Below are 24,123 nucleotides of genomic sequence, written 5' to 3'. Positions count from 1 at the left end.
TTGCGAAAAAGTCTCCACATTCATATTTGGTAAAATTGCCAGATGAATCTGTTAGACATTTGCATCAAAATAAGTTACGGAAATATATACAGCCTATAAATGCAGTAGGGATAATCTATGAGGCTGACACAGAATTTGGGGAGGTGCAGCACGCGCCTATTCAAAGAAACCCTAAAGTAGACAAACTTTTAGATAGGATCTGTTTTCAGAGGAATGGAAACATTTAGGTAGGTCACAAAGGGATCAGTTGAGCAGATTAATCAAATCTTTCCATGTAGTGTTTGACGGGGAGATTAAATGTGCGAAGGTAGGATCCCACAGTATCAGGTTAAAAACGGGAGTTGAAAGAAAGCAACCTCATGTTTATAAGGTACCTGAGGCGTTGAAGCCACAGGTGGAAAAGCAAATTGCTGATTTGTTAGAAAGAGGTTTAATTGAACCTTCCACAGCAGAGATTGCTTACCCTATTGTGTGTGTAGCGAAACGGGACGGAAGCGTACGTTTATGTTGTGATTATCGAGGGCTTAATGCGGAAAGTCAGATTGTCCCATTTACTATGCAAAACGCAGAAGAGCTTCGATATAAGGCAGGGGCAGCACGTTATTTGTCTACGCTAGATATTCTTAAGGGGTATTGGGAAATCCCTATGGAGAAGGAAAGTAGACATCTGACGAGTTTTGTTTCTCCGAAGGGTCAGTATCAGTGGAAAGTGATGCCGTTCGGTTTGTCAGGTGCTGCCGCAACTTTCCAAAGAGTTATGAATCAAGCTCTTAGACCACATAGTGATTATGCTGAAAGTTTCATCGATGATATAATTGTCTATTCGTCAACGTGGGAAGAACATCTTAAACATTTAAAAGCCGTACTCAGTACTTTACAGACATTGAACTTTACGGCTAATTTAGAGAAATGCTCTTTTGGCAAGTCGGAGGTAAAGTATTTAGGTCACATAGTAGGCTCAGGCAGGCATGGCCCAGATCCAGAGAAATTGCAGGTCATTAAAAATTTGAAGCCACCTAGAACCAAAAAGGCATTAAGATCAGTTTTGGGGTTATATAATTACTATCGAGAGTATGTTCCGAATTATGCAAAAGTAGCTACGCCGTTAACTGATCTCACGAGAAAATCTATACCTAATGATATACCTTGGGGGTCTGAAGCCGAGAAGGCATTCAAAGAATTAAAGGATGCTTTGTGCACGGCATCGTCTTTATATACGCCGGATATACGGAAACCTTTTGAAATTAACACAGACGCCTCACTAATAGGTATTGGAGTGTGTTTACTTCAACGAGATGAGTATGGGAAAGCTAGACCGATAACATTTGCTAGCCAGAAATTAACTAGCGCTCAGTCTAAATGGAGCACTATAGAAAGAGAGGCGTATGCAATTATTTGGGCTCTCGACAAGTTCGAAACTTGGACATACGGAAATAAAATTTTGTTGCATACAGACCATAACCCATTAAAGTACTTAACCGAAGGGATACCCCGGAATGCTAGATTACAGAGATGGGCATTAGCTCTATCCCGCTTCCAAGTCACTGTAATGCATAAACCAGGAGCTAAAAACTCCGATGCAGACGCATTGTCGAGGATCCCTCACGAATGTATAAGTGACCAATAATCTGAACTAAATTGGAAAAAAAAACAAAGAAACTTATGTTGGTATCATATATTTTTTTTGTGTGTGTTTGTTTATTATTGTAACACTAGAAAGGATAATGGTCAATGCTAGTATGGCAAAAAGTATATAGATATTGTAATTTTCATTTATCATTTTTTTTATATTATTCTGGTTACTCTAGAAAAGATTGTGTTATTAGGGTATATTAGTAAAAGAATTATTCATTACAGAAGTGTCAGTGAGTTGATATTGCAATGTTTTGTTTGTATCGCTATAGAAATTTGGACATGTGCAGTTTTTATGTTTATGTGTTTTAAGTTTTCTTTTTTGTGTTAGTGTATATAACTGTAGCATGACCCTTTTTTTTTGCTCTCTGATTTTACTGTGATTCCTTGTGCTGTGTCCCGGAAAAGAGGGACTACCTGGTAAGTGCCAAAATAATATGGGTTTCAAATTTTTCGACTCAGTCGTAAATATTTACAAACCAAAGGGGAGGTGTGAAGTTCCTTCCCCTGATGAAAGACGAAGAACGGAAGTGACTTACCCCGGAAAAACCGGTCGAGGAGGGCTGGTGGGGGGGAAGAAAGACTGGACGGGGAGTGCACTGGGAGTTGGACCGGCGAGCATGCCGTGTGAGAACGTAGAGAAAAGAAATATGTTTTAATTTCTTTTGCGCGCCTTGTATATATATATTGTATATAGTTTATGTTAGAGTGTACTCGTTGTATGGTGTATCCATAGTGCAGTTTGTGTAATAAATTAGTGAAGAAAATGTCAAAGCGGACAACTGTTATTTTCCCACTATGGTAAGTTTACACAGAAGAACCCACCTCGTGTTTGAACTAGCGCGAGGCATGACAAATGTCGCAGTCGTTCAGGATAGTGGGAAAAAAGAAATCACCAAAAATACGAAGGAAGTAAGATCGTAAAAAGTGATTTGAGTGAACGTGGTTTAAATGAAGGAAATAAGTCACGAAAGCAAGGAAGATGACAAAAGATGGTCATGAAAGACGGAAAGTGGCACGCGTAAGCCTACACGTGCAAATAAACGAAAGGGTGTATGAAACCTCGTCGTGTGAAAAGTGATCATCAGTATTACCGTGGTGATATTATTAATTGAAATGTTCGTGCAGTGTTGAAACAGTGGCTGGTAAAAGTGATCATCAGTATTACCGTGGTGATATTATTAATTGAAAAGTTCGTGCAGTGTTGAAACAGTGGCTGGTAAAAGTGATCATCCGTATTACCGTGGTGATATTATTAATTGAAATGTTCGTGCAGTGTTGAAACAGTGGATGGTAAAAGTGATCATCAGTATTACCGTGGTGATATTATTAAGTGAAGTGTTATGCAGCGCGATGAGGAAATTGTACAGAATTGAGCACAACTCGTCATTTTCTACTATCGGGATCAAAGGTAAGTCCCTCTTAATTTCTTGGGAAGCACAATATATAAATGAAGAGAGCTCCCTCCCTATAATTACTATAGTAACGGAGAAAATTCAAATTGTGTTAATGTCGGTTAATAACATGATGAGAAGGCCAGGCGTTAAAGCCAGTAGACACTTAGAAAGTATATTTTATATGCAAATAAGGAATTATGATTAATTTTGTTATTAAGGAGATAATGTATGCTAAATGAATGTTAAAATAGTTCAAAAATATGTCAGCAGAAATTTCGAAACATTTAATTGTGTGCTCATGTTACTAATTAAGGTAGAAATTATCTATTTTTGTTGTTGCCGTGTTTTGGCAAAATGTTTTAGTCATTAAAGTTAATAGGTTGATTAAAAATTAATTAGTTTAATGATTTGAGAGCAATAAGTAAATGTTTGTTTCATTTCCAGAATATGTAAGGTATTACGGCGTAAGGCCAAAGTATTCAGAACTATTTTGTTGTACTAATTCAAAAGCTAATATAATTTTTGGTATTTATGTGTTAACAATATATGGTGAAATATATGTTAATAGTAATATGAGAAAGGTATTCATGATTGTGTTCACTAATGATAATGTTTGCTAAATGAATAATGGTAGTATTCAGTAGTAGTGAAATATGTATGTTTGCCTGTAAAATTAAGTGTTATTTATGTGTCGTAGGGGTAAAGCTGTAAAAAGAAATACCAGAAGTTAATATGGGTCCTAAAAGGAGAAATAGGGTGTCAGAAGAATCTGATGAAATTATTAAGAACATGCAGGCTCAAATTAAGTTAAAGGAAATGGAGCTGCAGCTAGAAAGGTGTAAGTTAGAGGCAGATGCGGCTAAAGACCGATTAAAAGAGATGGAATTTCGGGAAAGACAATTAGAGAGAGAACACGAGATAAAAATTAAAGAATTAGAAATTCAGAGTAGGAAAATAGATAAAGGAGGAAATAAATCGGGCTCAGAGGATGAAGGGGTTTCAGATGCTGAGAGCAAGGGAAATGATTTCTTGAAACATTTAAAAATAATGAAAGGAGTTATGATTGACCCACCATCTAAAGCTGAGGAATGGCCGTTCTTTTTCCATCATGCGGAAATGATGTTTAATCTCTATAAAATTCCTGAAGAACATAAGGGGAAAATTATTTTGCAGAGTTTAAAAACTAAAGTTAAAAGTTTGATTTCAACTCTGGGTGAAAGGGATTTGGATAATTATATTAAGATTAAAGATACAGTATTAAAAGAATTCCAGATCACCCCATTGCAACATAAAAAGAATTTAGAAAAATGTGTAAAAACATATGAGGAAACGTATACTCAGCACATAGCGAGGGTTGAGGCAGCACTTGATTTCTACTTAGAATCCAGAAAAGTTAAGACTTTTGATAAATTAAGAGGACTATTGATTGTCGATCAAGTAAAAGATCAATTACCCGCAAATGTTAAGGCGCATATACTGTTAAAAGAGGTAGAAAACTGGTTATCTCCGTCAGAGCTTGCAAATGATTTGGATACTTACGTTGCAGCAATGCCTAGAAATTACAATACGAGTGCTCAGGAAGTAAATAAAGTGGGACCAAAACAGGAACCGATAAGACAAGGGGAAAAATTAGGACGACCAAATAAGAGTAAGGGGAATTTCAGTTCTGATTACAGGGTTGATAAGGAGAAGTACAAAGGGGTAAAAACTTTAGAACCTCAAGGAATGATGCAGGCAAATAAGAAAGTTCTAAAATGTTTTCAGTGTCAGGGTGAAGGACACATAAAGCGTTTTTGTCCAGCGAAAAACCTGATAGCGAAACCCAAGAGAGGAAGCGAAAAAGAGGATACGGATGAGGTGGAAGCAAAGGGATTAAATAAAATATGCGTAGGGTTGAAGTTAGCTAACTATGCAGAAGAAATTCCGTTAACTAGGGCAAGTGGGGAATTACCTAGGATAGAACTGCAGATAGGCAACGCTAGATTCAAGGGAGTGATTGATAGCGGAGCAGAAGTTACTGTAATCCGGAAATCGGTAGTTCCACAGAAATATTTGGAGTCTGGAGGGAAGATATGGTTACAACCCGCCGTGGGACCCCAGGTAGAAGCCCAATTAGTTACAGTACCTATCAGTATCTGGTCAGGAGAAGAGGAGGTACAGGCTTATGTAAACGTTCATGCAGCAGTAGTGCATAATTTGAACGAGGAGGCGCTGGTCACATCTCGAGATTTTAGACTTCTCAGGGAACAAGGAGATATTTATTGGGGAGAAAATGAGGAAGAAAAACTAGTATTGGGAGTTGGTCAGGTATCGATAACTTGGACGGAAAGGAATCGACAGAAAAAGCCAGTCACGAGGTCGAAGGTGAAGCGGAAATAGCTCGTACTACACCGTTGGTAAGGAGTAAAGATGAGGGGGAAGTAGAAGTGGGAGGCAGTGAGCAAGTGTTAGCTGATAACCCACCCTTATCGCAAACTCAACGTTTTAGGCAGGAACAAGCGGAATGTATTTCGCTGAAAAGCGCGTTCATGGATGCACGTAATAACAAGAATGGGTATTGGCTGGAGTCAGGAATTTTGTACCATACGGGAAGTGTCAATGGGCAGCGATGTAGTCAGTTAGTTGTTCCTCAAAGCCGCAGGAAAGAAATTGTGAAGTTGGCTCACGAAAGCTTACAAGGGGGGCACTTCGCAGCAAAGAAGACGGCGGAAAGGATTAAAATGTCGTTTTGGTGGGAAGGATTGTCAAAGGAGGTGCGGAAGTGGTGTGAAGCTTGCAAGGAATGCCAGCTACGAAGGAAAGTTAAAGTGAAGGATAGGGCTCCAACTACAGCAGTAGGGAGGCCAGAACTTCCATTTCAAGTGGTTAATGCGGACGTTTTAGGGCCGATTGAGCCGAAATCTTCAAGAGGGCACCAGTATGTGTTATGTGTTGTTGATCAACATAGCAGATGGCCGGAGGCAATTCCACTAAAGGCGATAACAGCGAAAGCTACATGTGACGCTTTCATTGATATTTTCATGCGAACAGGAGTTCCGAGAATGATAGCCATGGATAACGGAACGAACTTTAAGACTAAGCTAACACAAGAATTTTTAATTAGGTTAGGGGCCTCGCCAAAATTTTCTACGCCAGGGTATCCGCAGTCAAACGGGCTAGTGGAAAGATGGATAGGAACAATGAAGTCAATGTTGCATCACGCGATAAATACTCAAGGAAGAAACTGGGATAAGCAGTTACCATATTTGTTATGGGCTTATAGGGAGATACCGAATTCAACTACCGGAGTCTCACCATTTTTGCTGATGTATGGTCGGGTGCCAGTGGGGCCACTGGCGATACTTAAATCAAGTTGGGTAGATGAGACGGTATTACCACAAGGAGTTGGGGAATCAGTTACTGAATATTTAATTTCTCTTCGAAATAGGTTACAGGAGGCAGAGAAATTCGCTAAAGAAAATTCGGAAGCTAAACAGCAGAAATACGTTCATCATCATAATTTGAGGTCTAAGGAAAATGAATTCGAGATAGGAGATGAGGTAGTAGTACTGATACCAACGTCAACAAATAAACTTTGCTCGAAATGGACAGGACCTGGAGAAATAGTTGCGAAAAAGTCTCCACATTCATATTTGGTAAAATTGCCAGATGAATCTGTTAGACATTTGCATCAAAATAAGTTACGGAAATATATACAGCCTATAAATGCAGTAGGGATAATCTATGAGGCTGACACAGAATTTGGGGAGGTGCAGCACGCGCCTATTCAAAGAAACCCTAAAGTAGACAAACTTTTAGATAGGATCTGTGTTTCAGAGGAATGGAAACATTTAGGTAGGTCACAAAGGGATCAGTTGAGCAGATTAATCAAATCTTTCCATGTAGTGTTTGACGGGGAGATTAAATGTGCGAAGGTAGGATCCCACAGTATCAGGTTAAAAACGGGAGTTGAAAGAAAGCAACCTCATGTTTATAAGGTACCTGAGGCGTTGAAGCCACAGGTGGAAAAGCAAATTGCTGATTTGTTAGAAAGAGGTTTAATTGAACCTTCCACAGCAGAGATTGCTTACCCTATTGTGTGTGTAGCGAAACGGGACGGAAGCGTACGTTTATGTTGTGATTATCGAGGGCTTAATGCGGAAAGTCAGATTGTCCCATTTACTATGCAAAACGCAGAAGAGCTTCGATATAAGGCAGGGGCAGCACGTTATTTGTCTACGCTAGATATTCTTAAGGGGTATTGGGAAATCCCTATGGAGAAGGAAAGTAGACATCTGACGAGTTTTGTTTCTCCGAAGGGTCAGTATCAGTGGAAAGTGATGCCGTTCGGTTTGTCAGGTGCTGCCGCAACTTTCCAAAGAGTTATGAATCAAGCTCTTAGACCACATAGTGATTATGCTGAAAGTTTCATCGATGATATAATTGTCTATTCGTCAACGTGGGAAGAACATCTTAAACATTTAAAAGCCGTACTCAGTACTTTACAGACATTGAACTTTACGGCTAATTTAGAGAAATGCTCTTTTGGCAAGTCGGAGGTAAAGTATTTAGGTCACATAGTAGGCTCAGGCAGGCATGGCCCAGATCCAGAGAAATTGCAGGTCATTAAAAATTTGAAGCCACCTAGAACCAAAAAGGCATTAAGATCAGTTTTGGGGTTATATAATTACTATCGAGAGTATGTTCCGAATTATGCAAAAGTAGCTACGCCGTTAACTGATCTCACGAGAAAATCTATACCTAATGATATACCTTGGGGGTCTGAAGCCGAGAAGGCATTCAAAGAATTAAAGGATGCTTTGTGCACGGCATCGTCTTTATATACGCCGGATATACGGAAACCTTTTGAAATTAACACAGACGCCTCACTAATAGGTATTGGAGTGTGTTTACTTCAACGAGATGAGTATGGGAAAGCTAGACCGATAACATTTGCTAGCCAGAAATTAACTAGCGCTCAGTCTAAATGGAGCACTATAGAAAGAGAGGCGTATGCAATTATTTGGGCTCTCGACAAGTTCGAAACTTGGACATACGGAAATAAAATTTTGTTGCATACAGACCATAACCCATTAAAGTACTTAACCGAAGGGATACCCCGGAATGCTAGATTACAGAGATGGGCATTAGCTCTATCCCGCTTCCAAGTCACTGTAATGCATAAACCAGGAGCTAAAAACTCCGATGCAGACGCATTGTCGAGGATCCCTCACGAATGTATAAGTGACCAATAATCTGAACTAAATTGGAAAAAAAAAACAAAGAAACTTATGTTGGTATCATATATTTTTTTTGTGTGTGTTTGTTTATTATTGTAACACTAGAAAGGATAATGGTCAATGCTAGTATGGCAAAAAGTATATAGATATTGTAATTTTCATTTATCATTTTTTTTATATTATTGTGGTTACTCTAGAAAAGATTGTGTTATTAGGGTATATTAGTAAAAGAATTATTCATTACAGAAGTGTCAGTGAGTTGATATTGCAATGTTTTGTTTGTATCGCTATAGAAATTTGGACATGTGCAGTTTTTATGTTTATGTGTTTTAAGTGTACTTTTTTGTGTTGGTGTATATAACTGTAGCATGACCCTTTTTTTTTGCTCTCTGATTTTACTGTGATTCCTTGTGCTGTGTCCCGGAAAAGAGGGACTACCTGGTAAGTGCCAAAATAATATGGGTTTCAAATTTTTCGACTCAGTCGTAAATATTTACAAACCAAAGGGGAGGTGTGAAGTTCCTTCCCCTGATGAAAGACGAAGAACGGAAGTGACTTACCCCGGAAAAACCGGTCGATGCAGGCTGGTGGGGGGGAAGAAAGACTGGACGGGGAGTGCACTGGGAGTTGGACCGGCGAGCATGCCGTGTGAGAACGTAGAGAAAAGAAATATGTTTTAATTTCTTTTGCGCGCCTTGTATATATATATTGTATATAGTTTATGTTACAGTGTACTCGTTGTATGGTATATCCATAGTGCAGTTTGTGTAATAAATTAGTGAAGAAAATGTCAAAGCGGACAACTGTTATTTTCCCACTATGGTAAGTTTACACAGAAGAACCCACCTCGTGTTTGAACTAGCGCGAGGCATGACAAATGTCGCAGTCGTTCAGGATAGTGGGAAAAAAGAAATCACCAAAAATACGAAGGAAGTAAGATCGTAAAAAGTGATTTGAGTGAACGTGGTTTAAATGAAGGAAATAAGTCACGAAAGCAAGGAAGATGACAAAAGATGGTCATGAAAGACGGAAAGTGGCACGCGTAAGCCTACACGTGCAAATAAACGAAAGGGTGTATGAAACCTCGTCGTGTGAAAAGTGATCATCAGTATTACCGTGGTGATATTATTAATTGAAATGTTCGTGCAGTGTTGAAACAGTGGCTGGTAAAAGTGATCATCAGTATTACCGTGGTGATATTATTAATTGAAAAGTTCGTGCAGTGTTGAAACAGTGGCTGGTAAAAGTGATCATCCGTATTACCGTGGTGATATTATTAATTGAAATGTTCGTGCAGTGTTGAAACAGTGGATGGTAAAAGTGATCATCAGTATTACCGTGGTGATATTATTAAGTGAAGTGTTATGCAGCGCGATGAGGAAATTGTACAGAATTGAGCACAACTCGTCATTTTCTACTATCGGGATCAAAGGTAAGTCCCTCTTAATTTCTTGGGAAGCACAATATATAAATGAAGAGAGCTCCCTCCCTATAATTACTATAGTAACGGAGAAAATTCAAATTGTGTTAATGTCGGTTAATAACATGATGAGAAGGCCAGGCGTTAAAGCCAGTAGACACTTAGAAAGTATATTTTATATGCAAATAAGGAATTATGATTAATTTTGTTATTAAGGAGATAATGTATGCTAAATGAATGTTAAAATAGTTCAAAAATATGTCAGCAGAAATTTCGAAACATTTAATTGTGTGCTCATGTTACTAATTAAGGTAGAAATTATCTATTTTTGTTGTTGCCGTGTTTTGGCAAAATGTTTTAGTCATTAAAGTTAATAGGTTGATTAAAAATTAATTAGTTTAATGATTTGAGAGCAATAAGTAAATGTTTGTTTCATTTCCAGAATATGTAAGGTATTACGGCGTAAGGCCAAAGTATTCAGAACTATTTTGTTGTACTAATTCAAAAGCTAATATAATTTTTGGTATTTATGTGTTAACAATATATGGTGAAATATATGTTAATAGTAATATGAGAAAGGTATTCATGATTGTGTTCACTAATGATAATGTTTGCTAAATGAATAATGGTAGTATTCAGTAGTAGTGAAATATGTATGTTTGCCTGTAAAATTAAGTGTTATTTATGTGTCGTAGGGGTAAAGCTGTAAAAAGAAATACCAGAAGTTAATATGGGTCCTAAAATGAGAAATAGGGTGTCAGAAGAATCTGATGAAACTATTAAGAACATGCAGGCTCAAATTAAGTTAAAGGAAATGGAGCTGCAGCTAGAAAGGTGTAAGTTAGAGGCAGATGCGGCTAAAGACCGATTAAAAGAGATGGAATTTCGGGAAAGACAATTAGAGAGAGAACACGAGATAAAAATTAAAGAATTAGAAATTCAGAGTAGGAAAATAGATAAAGGAGGAAATAAATCGGGCTCAGAGGATGAAGGGGTTTCAGATGCTGAGAGCAAGGGAAATGATTTCTTGAAACATTTAAAAATAATGAAAGGAGTTATGATTGACCCACCATCTAAAGCTGAGGAATGGCCGTTCTTTTTCCATCATGCGGAAATGATGTTTAATCTCTATAAAATTCCTGAAGAACATAAGGGGAAAATTATTTTGCAGAGTTTAAAAACTAAAGTTAAAAGTTTGATTTCAACTCTGGGTGAAAGGGATTTGGATAATTATATTAAGATTAAAGATACAATATTAAAAGAATTCCAGATCACCCCATTGCAACATAAAAAGAATTTAGAAAAATGTGTAAAATTATATGAGGAAACGTATACTCAGCACATAGCGAGGGTTGAGGCAGCACTTGATTTCTACTTAGAATCCAGAAAAGTTAAGACTTTTGATAAATTAAGAGGACTATTGATTGTCGATCAAGTAAAAGATCAATTACCCGCAAATGTTAAGGCGCATATACTGTTAAAAGAGGTAGAAAACTGGTTATCTCCGTCAGAGCTTGCAAATGATTTGGATACTTACGTTGCAGCAATGCCTAGAAATTACAATACGAGTGCTCAGGAAGTAAATAAAGTGGGACCAAAACAGGAACCGATAAGACAAGGGGAAAAATTAGGACGACCAAATAAGAGTAAGGGGAATTTCAGTTCTGATTACAGGGTTGATAAGGAGAAGTACAAAGGGGTAAAAACTTTAGAACCTCAAGGAATGATGCAGGCAAATAAGAAAGTTCTAAAATGTTTTCAGTGTCAGGGTGAAGGACACATAAAGCGTTTTTCTCCAGCGATAAACCTGATAGCGAAACCCAAGAGAGGAAGCGAAAAAGAGGATACGGATGAGGTGGAAGCAAAGGGATTAAATAAAATATGCGTAGGGTTGAAGTTAGCTAACTATGCAGAAGAAATTCCGTTAACTAGGGCAAGTGGGCAATTACCTAGGATAGAACTGCAGATAGGCAACGCTAGATTCAAGGGAGTGATTGATAGCGGAGCAGAAGTTACTGTAATCCGGAAATCGGTAGTTCCACAGAAATATTTGGAGTCTGGAGGGAAGATATGGTTACAACCCGCCGTGGGACCCCAGGTAGAAGCCCAATTAGTTACAGTACCTATCAGTATCTGGTCAGGAGAAGAGGAGGTACAGGCTTATGTAAACGTTCATGCAGCAGTAGTGCATAATTTGAACGAGGAGGCGCTGGTCACATCTCGAGATTTTAGACTTCTCAGGGAACAAGGAGATATTTATTGGGGAGAAAATGAGGAAGAAAAACTAGTATTGGGAGTTGGTCAGGTATCGAGTAACTTGGACGGAAAGGAATCGACAGAAAAAGCCAGTCACGAGGTCGAAGGTGAAGCGGAAATAGCTCGTACTACACCGTTGGTAAGGAGTAAAGATGAGGGGGAAGTAGAAGTGGGAGGCAGTGAGCAAGTGTTAGCTGATAACCCACCCTTATCGCAAACTCAACGTTTTAGGCAGGAGCAAGCGGAATGTATTTCGCTGAAAAGCGCGTTCATGGATGCACGTAATAACAAGAATGGGTATTGGCTGGAGTCAGGAATTTTGTACCATACGGGAAGTGTCAATGGGCAGCGATGTAGTCAGTTAGTTGTTCCTCAAAGCCGCAGGAAAGAAATTGTGAAGTTGGCTCACGAAAGCTTACAAGGGGGGCACTTCGCAGCAAAGAAGACGGCGGAAAGGATTAAAATGTCGTTTTGGTGGGAAGGATTGTCAAAGGAGGTGCGGAAGTGGTGTGAAGCTTGCAAGGAATGCCAGCTACGAAGGAAAGTTAAAGTGAAGGATAGGGCTCCAACTACAGCAGTAGGGAGGCCAGAACTTCCATTTCAAGTGGTTAATGCGGACGTTTTAGGGCCGATTGAGCCGAAATCTTCAAGAGGGCACCAGTATGTGTTATGTGTTGTTGATCAACATAGCAGATGGCCGGAGGCAATTCCACTAAAGGCGATAACAGCGAAAGCTACATGTGACGCTTTCATTGATATTTTCATGCGAACAGGAGTTCCGAGAATGATAGCCATGGATAACGGAACGAACTTTAAGGCTAAGCTAACACAAGAATTTTTAATTAGGTTAGGGGCCTCGCCAAAATTTTCTACGCCAGGGTATCCGCAGTCAAACGGGCTAGTGGAAAGATGGATAGGAACAATGAAGTCAATGTTGCATCACGCGATAAATACTCAAGGAAGAAACTGGGATAAGCAGTTACCATATTTGTTATGGGCTTATAGGGAGATACCGAATTCAACTACCGGAGTCTCACCATTTTTGCTGATGTATGGTCGGGTGCCAGTGGGGCCACTGGCGATACTTAAATCAAGTTGGGTAGATGAGACGGTATTACCACAAGGAGTTGGGGAATCAGTTACTGAATATTTAATTTCTCTTCGAAATAGGTTACAGGAGGCAGAGAAATTCGCTAAAGAAAATTCGGAAGCTAAACAGCAGAAATACGTTCATCATCATAATTTGAGGTCTAAGGAAAATGAATTCGAGATAGGAGATGAGGTAGTAGTACTGATACCAACGTCAACAAATAAACTTTGCTCGAAATGGACAGGACCTGGAGAAATAGTTGCGAAAAAGTCTCCACATTCATATTTGGTAAAATTGCCAGATGAATCTGTTAGACATTTGCATCAAAATAAGTTACGGAAATATATACAGCCTATAAATGCAGTAGGGATAATCTATGAGGCTGACACAGAATTTGGGGAGGTGCAGCACGCGCCTATTCAAAGAAACCCTAAAGTAGACAAACTTTTAGATAGGATCTGTTTTCAGAGGAATGGAAACATTTAGGTAGGTCACAAAGGGATCAGTTGAGCAGATTAATCAAATCTTTCCATGTAGTGTTTGACGGGGAGATTAAATGTGCGAAGGTAGGATCCCACAGTATCAGGTTAAAAACGGGAGTTCAAAGAAAGCAACCTCATGTTTATAAGGTACCTGAGGCGTTGAAGCCACAGGTGGAAAAGCAAATTGCTGATTTGTTAGAAAGAGGTTTAATTGAACCTTCCACAGCAGAGATTGCTTACCCTATTGTGTGTGTAGCGAAACGGGACGGAAGCGTACGTTTATGTTGTGATTATCGAGGGCTTAATGCGGAAAGTCAGATTGTCCCATTTACTATGCAAAACGCAGAAGAGCTTCGATATAAGGCAGGGGCAGCACGTTATTTGTCTACGCTAGATATTCTTAAGGGGTATTGGGAAATCCCTATGGAGAAGGAAAGTAGACATCTGACGAGTTTTGTTTCTCCGAAGGGTCAGTATCAGTGGAAAGTGATGCCGTTCGGTTTGTCAGGTGCTGCCGCAACTTTCCAAAGAGTTATGAATCAAGCTCTTAGACCACATAGTGATTATGCTGAAAGTTTCATCGATGATATAATTGTCTATTCGTCAACGTGGGAAGAACATCTTAAACATTTAAAAGCCGTACTCAGTACTTTACAGACATTGAACTTTACGGCTAATTTAGAGAAATGCTCTTTTGGCAAGTCGGAGGTAAAGTATTTAGGTCACATAGTAGGCTCAGGCAGGCATGGCCCAGATCCAGAGAAATTGCAGGTCATTAAAAATTTGAAGCCACCTAGAACCAAAAAGGCATTAAGATCAGTTTTGGGGTTATATAATTACTATCGAGAGTATGTTCCGAATTATGCAAAAGTAGCTACGCCGTTAACTGATCTCACGAGAAAATCTATACCTAATGATATACCTTGGGGGTCTGAAGCCGAGAAGGCATTCAAAGAATTAAAGGATGCTTTGTGCACGGCATCGTCTTTATATACGCCGGATATACGGAAACCTTTTGAAATTAACACAGACGCCTCACTAATAGGTATTGGAGTGTGTTTACTTCAACGAGATGAGTATGGGAAAGCTAGACCGATAACATTTGCTAGCCAGAAATTAACTAGCGCTCAGTCTAAATGGAGCACTATAGAAAGAGAGGCGTATGCAATTATTTGGGCTCTCGACAAGTTCGAAACTTGGACATACGGAAATAAAATTTTGTTGCATACAGACCATAACCCATTAAAGTACTTAACCGAAGGGATACCCCGGAATGCTAGATTACAGAGATGGGCATTAGCTCTATCCCGCTTCCAAGTCACTGTAATGCATAAACCAGGAGCTAAAAACTCCGATGCAGACGCATTGTCGAGGATCCCTCACGAATGTATAAGTGACCAATAATCTGAACTAAATTGGAAAAAAAAACAAAGAAACTTATGTTGGTATCATATATTTTTTTTGTGTGTGTTTGTTTATTATTGTAACACTAGAAAGGATAATGGTCAATGCTAGTATGGCAAAAAGTATATAGATATTGTAATTTTCATTTATCATTTTTTTATATTATTCTGGTTACTCTAGAAAAGATTGTGTTATTAGGGTATATTAGTAAAAGAATTATTCATTACAGAAGTGTCAGTGAGTTGATATTGCAATGTTTTGTTTGTATCGCTATAGAAATTTGGACATGTGCAGTTTTTATGTTTATGTGTTTTAAGTTTTCTTTTTTGTGTTAGTGTATATAACTGTAGCATGACCCTTTTTTTTTGCTCTCTGATTTTACTGTGATTCCTTGTGCTGTGTCCCGGAAAAGAGGGACTACCTGGTAAGTGCCAAAATAATATGGGTTTCAAATTTTTCGACTCAGTCGTAAATATTTACAAACCAAAGGGGAGGTGTGAAGTTCCTTCCCCTGATGAAAGACGAAGAACGGAAGTGACTTACCCCGGAAAAACCGGTCGAGGCAGGCTGGTGGGGGGGAAGAAAGACTGGACGGGGAGTGCACTGGGAGTTGGACCGGCGAGCATGCCGTGTGAGAACGTAGAGAAAAGAAATATGTTTTAATTTCTTTTGCGCGCCTTGTATATATATATTGTATATAGTTTATGTTAGAGTGTACTCGTTGTATGGTGTATCCATAGTGCAGTTTGTGTAATAAATTAGTGAAGAAAATGTCAAAGCGGACAACTGTTATTTTCCCACTATGGTAAGTTTACACAGAAGAACCCACCTCGTGTTTGAACTAGCGCGAGGCATGACAAATGTCGCAGTCGTTCAGGATAGTGGGAAAAAAGAAATCACCAAAAATACGAAGGAAGTAAGATCGTAAAAAGTGATTTGAGTGAACGTGGTTTAAATGAAGGAAATAAGTCACGAAAGCAAGGAAGATGACAAAAGATGGTCATGAAAGACGGAAAGTGGCACGCGTAAGCCTACACGTGCAAATAAACGAAAGGGTGTATGAAACCTCGTCGTGTGAAAAGTGATCATCAGTATTACCGTGGTGATATTATTAATTGAAATGTTCGTGCAGTGTTGAAACAGTGGCTGGTAAAAGTGATCATCAGTATTACCGTGGTGATATTATTAATTGAAAAGTTCGTGCAGTGTTGAAACAGTGGCTGGTAAAAGTGATCATCCGTATTACCGTGGTGATATTATTAATTGAAATGTTCGTGCAGTGTTGAAACAGTGGATGGTAAAAGTGATCATCAGTATTACCGTGGTGATATTATTAAGTGAAGTGTTATGCAGCGCGATGAGGAAATTGTACAGAATTGAGCACAACTCGTCATTTTCTACTATCGGGATCAAAGGTAAGTCCCTCTTAATTTCTTGGGAAGCACAATATATAAATGAAGAGAGCTCCCTCCCTATAATTACTATAGTAACGGAGAAAATTCAAATTGTGTTAATGTCGGTTAATAACATGATGAGAAGGCCAGGCGTTAAAGCCAGTAGACACTTAGAAAGTATATTTTATATGCAAATAAGGAATTATGATTAATTTTGTTATTAAGGAGATAATGTATGCTAAATGAATGTTAAAATAGTTCAAAAATATGTCAGCAGAAATTTCGAAACATTTAATTGTGTGCTCATGTTACTAATTAAGGTAGAAATTATCTATTTTTGTTGTTGCCGTGTTTTGGCAAAATGTTTTAGTCATTAAAGTTAATAGGTTGATTAAAAATTAATTAGTTTAATGATTTGAGAGCAATAAGTAAATGTTTGTTTCATTTCCAGAATATGTAAGGTATTACGGCGTAAGGCCAAAGTATTCAGAACTATTTTGTTGTACTAATTCAAAAGCTAATATAATTTTTGGTATTTATGTGTTAACAATATATGGTGAAATATATGTTAATAGTAATATGAGAAAGGTATTCATGATTGTGTTCACTAATGATAATGTTTGCTAAATGAATAATGGTAGTATTCAGTAGTAGTGAAATATGTATGTTTGCCTGTAAAATTAAGTGTTATTTATGTGTCGTAGGGGTAAAGCTGTAAAAAGAAATACCAGAAGTTAATATGGGTCCTAAAAGGAGAAATAGGGTGTCAGAAGAATCTGATGAAATTATTAAGAACATGCAGGCTCAAATTAAGTTAAAGGAAATGGAGCTGCAGCTAGAAAGGTGTAAGTTAGAGGCAGATGCGGCTAAAGACCGATTAAAAGAGATGGAATTTCGGGAAAGACAATTAGAGAGAGAACACGAGATAAAAATTAAAGAATTAGAAATTCAGAGTAGGAAAATAGATAAAGGAGGAAATAAATCGGGCTCAGAGGATGAAGGGGTTTCAGATGCTGAGAGCAAGGGAAATGATTTCTTGAAACATTTAAAAATAATGAAAGGAGTTATGATTGACCCACCATCTAAAGCTGAGGAATGGCCGTTCTTTTTCCATCATGCGGAAATGATGTTTAATCTCTATAAAATTCCTGAAGAACATAAGGGGAAAATTATTTTGCAGAGTTTAAAAACTAAAGTTAAAAGTTTGATTTCAACTCTGGGTGAAAGGGATTTGGATAATTATATTAAGATTAAAGATACAGTATTAAAAGAATTCCAGATCACCCCATTGCAACATAAAAAGAATTTAGAAAAATGTGTAAAAACATATGAGGAAACGTATACTCAGCACATAGCGAGGGTTGAGGCAGCACTTGATTTCTACTTAGAATCCAGAAAAGTTAAGACTTTTGATAAATTAAGAGGACTATTGATTGTCGATCAAGTAAAAGATCAATTACCCGCAAATGTTAAGGCGCATATACTGTTAAAAGAGGTAGAAAACTGGTTATCTCCGTCAGAGCTTGCAAATGATTTGGATACTTACGTTGCAGCAATGCCTAGAAATTACAATACGAGTGCTCAGGAAGTAAATAAAGTGGGACCAAAACAGGAACCGATAAGACAAGGGGAAAAATTAGGACGACCAAATAAGAGTAAGGGGAATTTCAGTTCTGATTACAGGGTTGATAAGGAGAAGTACAAAGGGGTAAAAACTTTAGAACCTCAAGGAATGATGCAGGCAAATAAGAAAGTTCTAAAATGTTTTCAGTGTCAGGGTGAAGGACACATAAAGCGTTTTTGTCCAGCGAAAAACCTGATAGCGAAACCCAAGAGAGGAAGCGAAAAAGAGGATACGGATGAGGTGGAAGCAAAGGGATTAAAGAAAATATGCGTAGGGTTGAAGTTAGCTAACTATGCAGAAGAAATTCCGTTAACTAGGGCAAGTGGGGAATTACCTAGGATAGAACTGCAGATAGGCAACGCTAGATTCAAGGGAGTGATTGATAGCGGAGCAGAAGTTACTGTAATCCGGAAATCGGTAGTTCCACAGAAATATTTGGAGTCTGGAGGGAAGATATGGTTACAACCCGCCGTGGGACCCCAGGTAGAAGCCCAATTAGTTACAGTACCTATCAGTATCTGGTCAGGAGAAGAGGAGGCACAGGCTTATGTAAACGTTCATGCAGCAGTAGTGCATAATTTGAACGAGGAGGCGCTGGTCACATCTCGAGATTTTAGACTTCTCAGGGAACAAGGAGATATTTATTGGGGAGAAAATGAGGAAGAAAAACTAGTATTGGGAGTTGGTCAGGTATCGAGTAACTTGGACGGAAAGGAATCGACAGAAAATGCCAGTCACGAGGTCGAAGGTGAAGCGGAAATAGCTCGTACTACACCGTTGGTAAGGAGTAAAGATGAGGGGGAAGTAGAAGTGGGAGGCAGTGAGCAAGTGTTAGCTGATAACCCACCCTTATCGCAAACTCAACGTTTTAGGCAGGAGCAAGCGGAATGTATTTCGCTGAAAAGCGCGTTCATGGATGCACGTAATAACAAGAATGGGTATTGGAGTCAGGAATTTTGTACCATACGGGAAGTGTCAATGGGCAGCGATGTAGTCAGTTAGTTGTTCCTCAAAGCCGCAGGAAAGAAATTGTGAAGTTGGCTCACGAAAGCTTACAAGGGGGGCACTTCGCAGCAAAGAAGACGGCGGAAAGGATTAAAATGTCGTTTTGGTGGGAAGGATTGTCAAAGGAGGTGCGGAAGTGGTGTGAAGCTTGCAAGGAATGCCAGCTACGAAGGAAAGTTAAAGTGAAGGATAGGGCTCCAACTACAGCAGTAGGGAGGCCAGAACTTCCATTTCAAGTGGTTAATGCGGACGTTTTAGGGCCGATTGAGCCGAAATCTTCAAGAGGGCACCAGTATGTGTTATGTGTTGTTGATCAACATAGCAGATGGCCGGAGGCAATTCCACTAAAGGCGATAACAGCGAAAGCTACATGTGACGCTTTCATTGATATTTTCATGCGAACAGGAGTTCCGAGAATGATAGCCATGGATAACGGAACGAACTTTAAGGCTAAGCTAACACAAGAATTTTTAATTAGGTTAGGGGCCTCGCCAAAATTTTCTACGCCAGGGTATCCGCAGTCAAACGGGCTAGTGGAAAGATGGATAGGAACAATGAAGTCAATGTTGCATCACGCGATAAATACTCAAGGAAGAAACTGGGATAAGCAGTTACCATATTTGTTATGGGCTTATAGGGAGATACCGAATTCAACTACCGGAGTCTCACCATTTTTGCTGATGTATGGTCGGGTGCCAGTGGGGCCACTGGCGATACTTAAATCAAGTTGGGTAGATGAGACGGTATTACCACAAGGAGTTGGGGAATCAGTTACTGAATATTTAATTTCTCTTCGAAATAGGTTACAGGAGGCAGAGAAATTCGCTAAAGAAAATTCGGAAGCTAAACAGCAGAAATACGTTCATCATCATAATTTGAGGTCTAAGGAAAATGAATTCGAGATAGGAGATGAGGTAGTAGTACTGATACCAACGTCAACAAATAAACTTTGCTCGAAATGGACAGGACCTGGAGAAATAGTTGCGAAAACGTCTCCACATTCATATTTGGTAAAATTGCCAGATGAATCTGTTAGACATTTGCATCAAAATAAGTTACGGAAATATATACAGCCTATAAATGCAGTAGGGATAATCTATGAGGCTGACACAGAATTTGGGGAGGTGCAGCACGCGCCTATTCAAAGAAACCCTAAAGTAGACAAACTTTTAGATAGGATCTGTGTTTCAGAGGAATGGAAACATTTAGGTAGGTCACAAAGGGATCAGTTGAACAGATTAATCAAATCTTTCCATGTAGTGTTTGACGGGGAGATTAAATGTGCGAAGGTAGGATCCCACAGTATCAGGTTAAAAACGGGAGTTGAAAGAAAGCAACCTCATGTTTATAAGGTACCTGAGGCGTTGAAGCCACAGGTGGAAAAGCAAATTGCTGATTTGTTAGAAAGAGGTTTAATTGAACCTTCCACAGCAGAGATTGCTTACCCTATTGTGTGTGTAGCGAAACGGGACGGAAGCGTACGTTTATGTTGTGATTATCGAGGGCTTAATGCGGAAAGTCAGATTGTCCCATTTACTATGCAAAACGCAGAAGAGCTTCGATATAAGGCAGGGGCAGCACGTTATTTGTCTACGCTAGATATTCTTAAGGGGTATTGGGAAATCTCTATGGAGAAGGAAAGTAGACATCTGACGAGTTTTGTTTCTCCGAAGGGTCAGTATCAGTGGAAAGTGATGCCGTTCGGTTTGTCAGGTGCTACCGCAACTTTCCAAAGAGTTATGAATCAAGCTCTTAGACCACATAGTGATTATGCTGAAAGTTTCATCGATGATATAATTGTCTATTCGTCAACGTGGGAAGAACATCTTAAACATTTAAAAGCCGTACTCAGTACTTTACAGACATTGAACTTTACGGCTAATTTAGAGAAATGCTCTTTTGGCAAGTCGGAGGTAAAGTATTTAGGTCACATAGTAGGCTCAGGCAGGCATGGCCCAGATCCAGAGAAATTGCAGGTCATTAAAAATTTGAAGCCACCTAGAACCAAAAAGGCATTAAGATCAGTTTTGGGGTTATATAATTACTATCGAGAGTATGTTCCGAATTATGCAAAAGTAGCTACGCCGTTAACTGATCTCACGAGAAAATCTATACCTAATGATATACCTTGGGGGTCTGAAGCCGAGAAGGCATTCAAAGAATTAAAGGATGCTTTGTGCACGGCATCGTCTTTATATACGCCGGATATACGGAAACCTTTTGAAATTAACACAGACGCCTCACTAATAGGTATTGGAGTGTGTTTACTTCAACGAGATGAGTATGGGAAAGCTAGACCGATAACATTTGCTAGCCAGAAATTAACTAGCGCTCAGTCTAAATGGAGCACTATAGAAAGAGAGGCGTATGCAATTATTTGGGCTCTCGACAAGTTCGAAACTTGGACATACGGAAATAAAATTTTGTTGCATACAGACCATAACCCATTAAAGTACTTAACCGAAGGGATACCCCGGAATGCTAGATTACAGAGATGGGCATTAGCTCTATCCCGCTTCCAAGTCACTGTAGTGCATAAACCAGGAGCTAAAAACTCCGATGCAGACGCATTGTCGAGAATCCCTCACGAATGTATAAGTGACCAATAATCTGAACTAAATTGGAAAAAAAAAACAAAGAAACTTATGTTGGTATCATATATTTTTTTTGTGTGTGTTTGTTTATTATTGTAACACTAGAAAGGATAATGGTCAATGCTAGTATGGCAAAAAGTATATAGATATTGTAATTTTCATTTATCATTTTTTTTATATTATTGTGGTTACTCTAGAAAAGATTGTGTTATTAGGGTATATTAGTAAAAGAATTATTCATTACAGAAGTGTCAGTGAGTTGATATTGCAATGTTTTGTTTGTATCGCTATAGAAATTTGGACATGTGCAGTTTTTATGTTTATGTGTTTTAAGTTTTCTTTTTTGTGTTAGTGTATATAACTGTAGCATGACCCTTTTTTTTTTGCTCTCTGATTTTACTGTGATTCCTTGTGCTGTGTCCCGGAAAAGAGGGACTACCTGGTAAGTGCCAAAATAATATGGGTTTCAAATTTTTCGACTCAGTCGTAAATATTTACAAACCAAAGGGGAGGTGTGAAGTTCCTTCCCCTGATGAAAGACGAAGAACGGAAGTGACTTACCCCGGAAAAACCGGTCGATGCAGGCTGGTGGGGGGGAAGAAAGACTGGACGGGGAGTGCACTGGGAGTTGGACCGGCGAGCATGCCGTGTGAGAACGTAGAGAAAAGAAATATGTTTTAATTTCTTTTGCGCGCCTTGTATATATATATTGTATATAGTTTATGTTACAGTGTACTCGTTGTATGGTGTATCCATAGTGCAGTTTGTGTAATAAATTAGTGAAGAAAATGTCAAAGCGGACAACTGTTATTTTCCCACTATGGTAAGTTTACACAGAAGAACCCACCTCGTGTTTGAACTAGCGCGAGGCATGACAAATGTCGCAGTCGTTCAGGATAGTGGGAAAAAAGAAATCACCAAAAATACGAAGGAAGTAAGATCGTAAAAAGTGATTTGAGTGAACGTGGTTTAAATGAAGGAAATAAGTCACGAAAGCAAGGAAGATGACAAAAGATGGTCATGAAAGACGGAAAGTGGCACGCGTAAGCCTACACGTGCAAATAAACGAAAGGGTGTATGAAACCTCGTCGTGTGAAAAGTGATCATCAGTATTACCGTGGTGATATTATTAATTGAAATGTTCGTGCAGTGTTGAAACAGTGGCTGGTAAAAGTGATCATCAGTATTACCGTGGTGATATTATTAATTGAAAAGTTCGTGCAGTGTTGAAACAGTGGCTGGTAAAAGTGATCATCCGTATTACCGTGGTGATATTATTAATTGAAATGTTCGTGCAGTGTTGAAACAGTGGATGGTAAAAGTGATCATCAGTATTACCGTGGTGATATTATTAAGTGAAGTGTTATGCAGCGCGATGAGGAAATTGTACAGAATTGAGCACAACTCGTCATTTTCTACTATCGGGATCAAAGGTAAGTCCCTCTTAATTTCTTGGGAAGCACAATATATAAATGAAGAGAGCTCCCTCCCTATAATTACTATAGTAACGGAGAAAATTCAAATTGTGTTAATGTCGGTTAATAACATGATGAGAAGGCCAGGCGTTAAAGCCAGTAGATACTTAGAAAGTATATTTTATATGCAAATAAGGAATTATGATTAATTTTGTTATTAAGGAGATAATGTATGCTAAATGAATGTTAAAATAGTTCAAAAATATGTCAGCAGAAATTTCGAAACATTTAATTGTGTGCTCATGTTACTAATTAAGGTAGAAATTATCTATTTTTGTTGTTGCCGTGTTTTGGCAAAATGTTTTAGTCATTAAAGTTAATAGGTTGATTAAAAATTAATTAGTTTAATGATTTGAGAGCAATAAGTAAATGTTTGTTTCATTTCCAGAATATGTAAGGTATTACGGCGTAAGGCCAAAGTATTCAGAACTATTTTGTTGTACTAATTCAAAAGCTAATATAATTTTTGGTATTTATGTGTTAACAATATATGGTGAAATATATGTTAATAGTAATATGAGAAAGGTATTCATGATTGTGTTCACTAATGATAATGTTTGCTAAATGAATAATGGTAGTATTCAGTAGTAGTGAAATATGTATGTTTGCCTGTAAAATTAAGTGTTATTTATGTGTCGTAGGGGTAAAGCTGTAAAAAGAAATACCAGAAGTTAATATGGGTCCTAAAAGGAGAAATAGGGTGTCAGAAGAATCTGATGAAATTATTAAGAACATGCAGGCTCAAATTAAGTTAAAGGAAATGGAGCTGCAGCTAGAAAGGTGTAAGTTAGAGGCAGATGGGGCTAAAGACCGATTAAAAGAGATGGAATTTCGGGAAAGACAATTAGAGAGAGAACACGAGATAAAAATTAAAGAATTAGAAATTCAGAGTAGGAAAATAGATAAAGGAGGAAATAAATCGGGCTCAGAGGATGAAGGGGTTTCAGATGCTGAGAGCAAGGGAAATGATTTCTTGAAACATTTAAAAATAATGAAAGGAGTTATGATTGACCCACCATCTAAAGCTGAGGAATGGCCGTTCTTTTTCCATCATGCGGAAATGATGTTTAATCTCTATAAAATTCCTGAAGAACATAAGGGGAAAATTATTTTGCAGAGTTTAAAAACTAA

The sequence above is a fragment of the Stegodyphus dumicola genome, chromosome 8 (genome assembly GCF_044657685.1).
Source record: "Stegodyphus dumicola isolate Sdum_Otavi_A_Nest chromosome 8, ASM4465768v1".
Classification (NCBI taxonomy): domain Eukaryota; kingdom Metazoa; phylum Arthropoda; class Arachnida; order Araneae; family Eresidae; genus Stegodyphus; species Stegodyphus dumicola.
Note: the sequence above shows the minus strand (reverse complement) of the source record.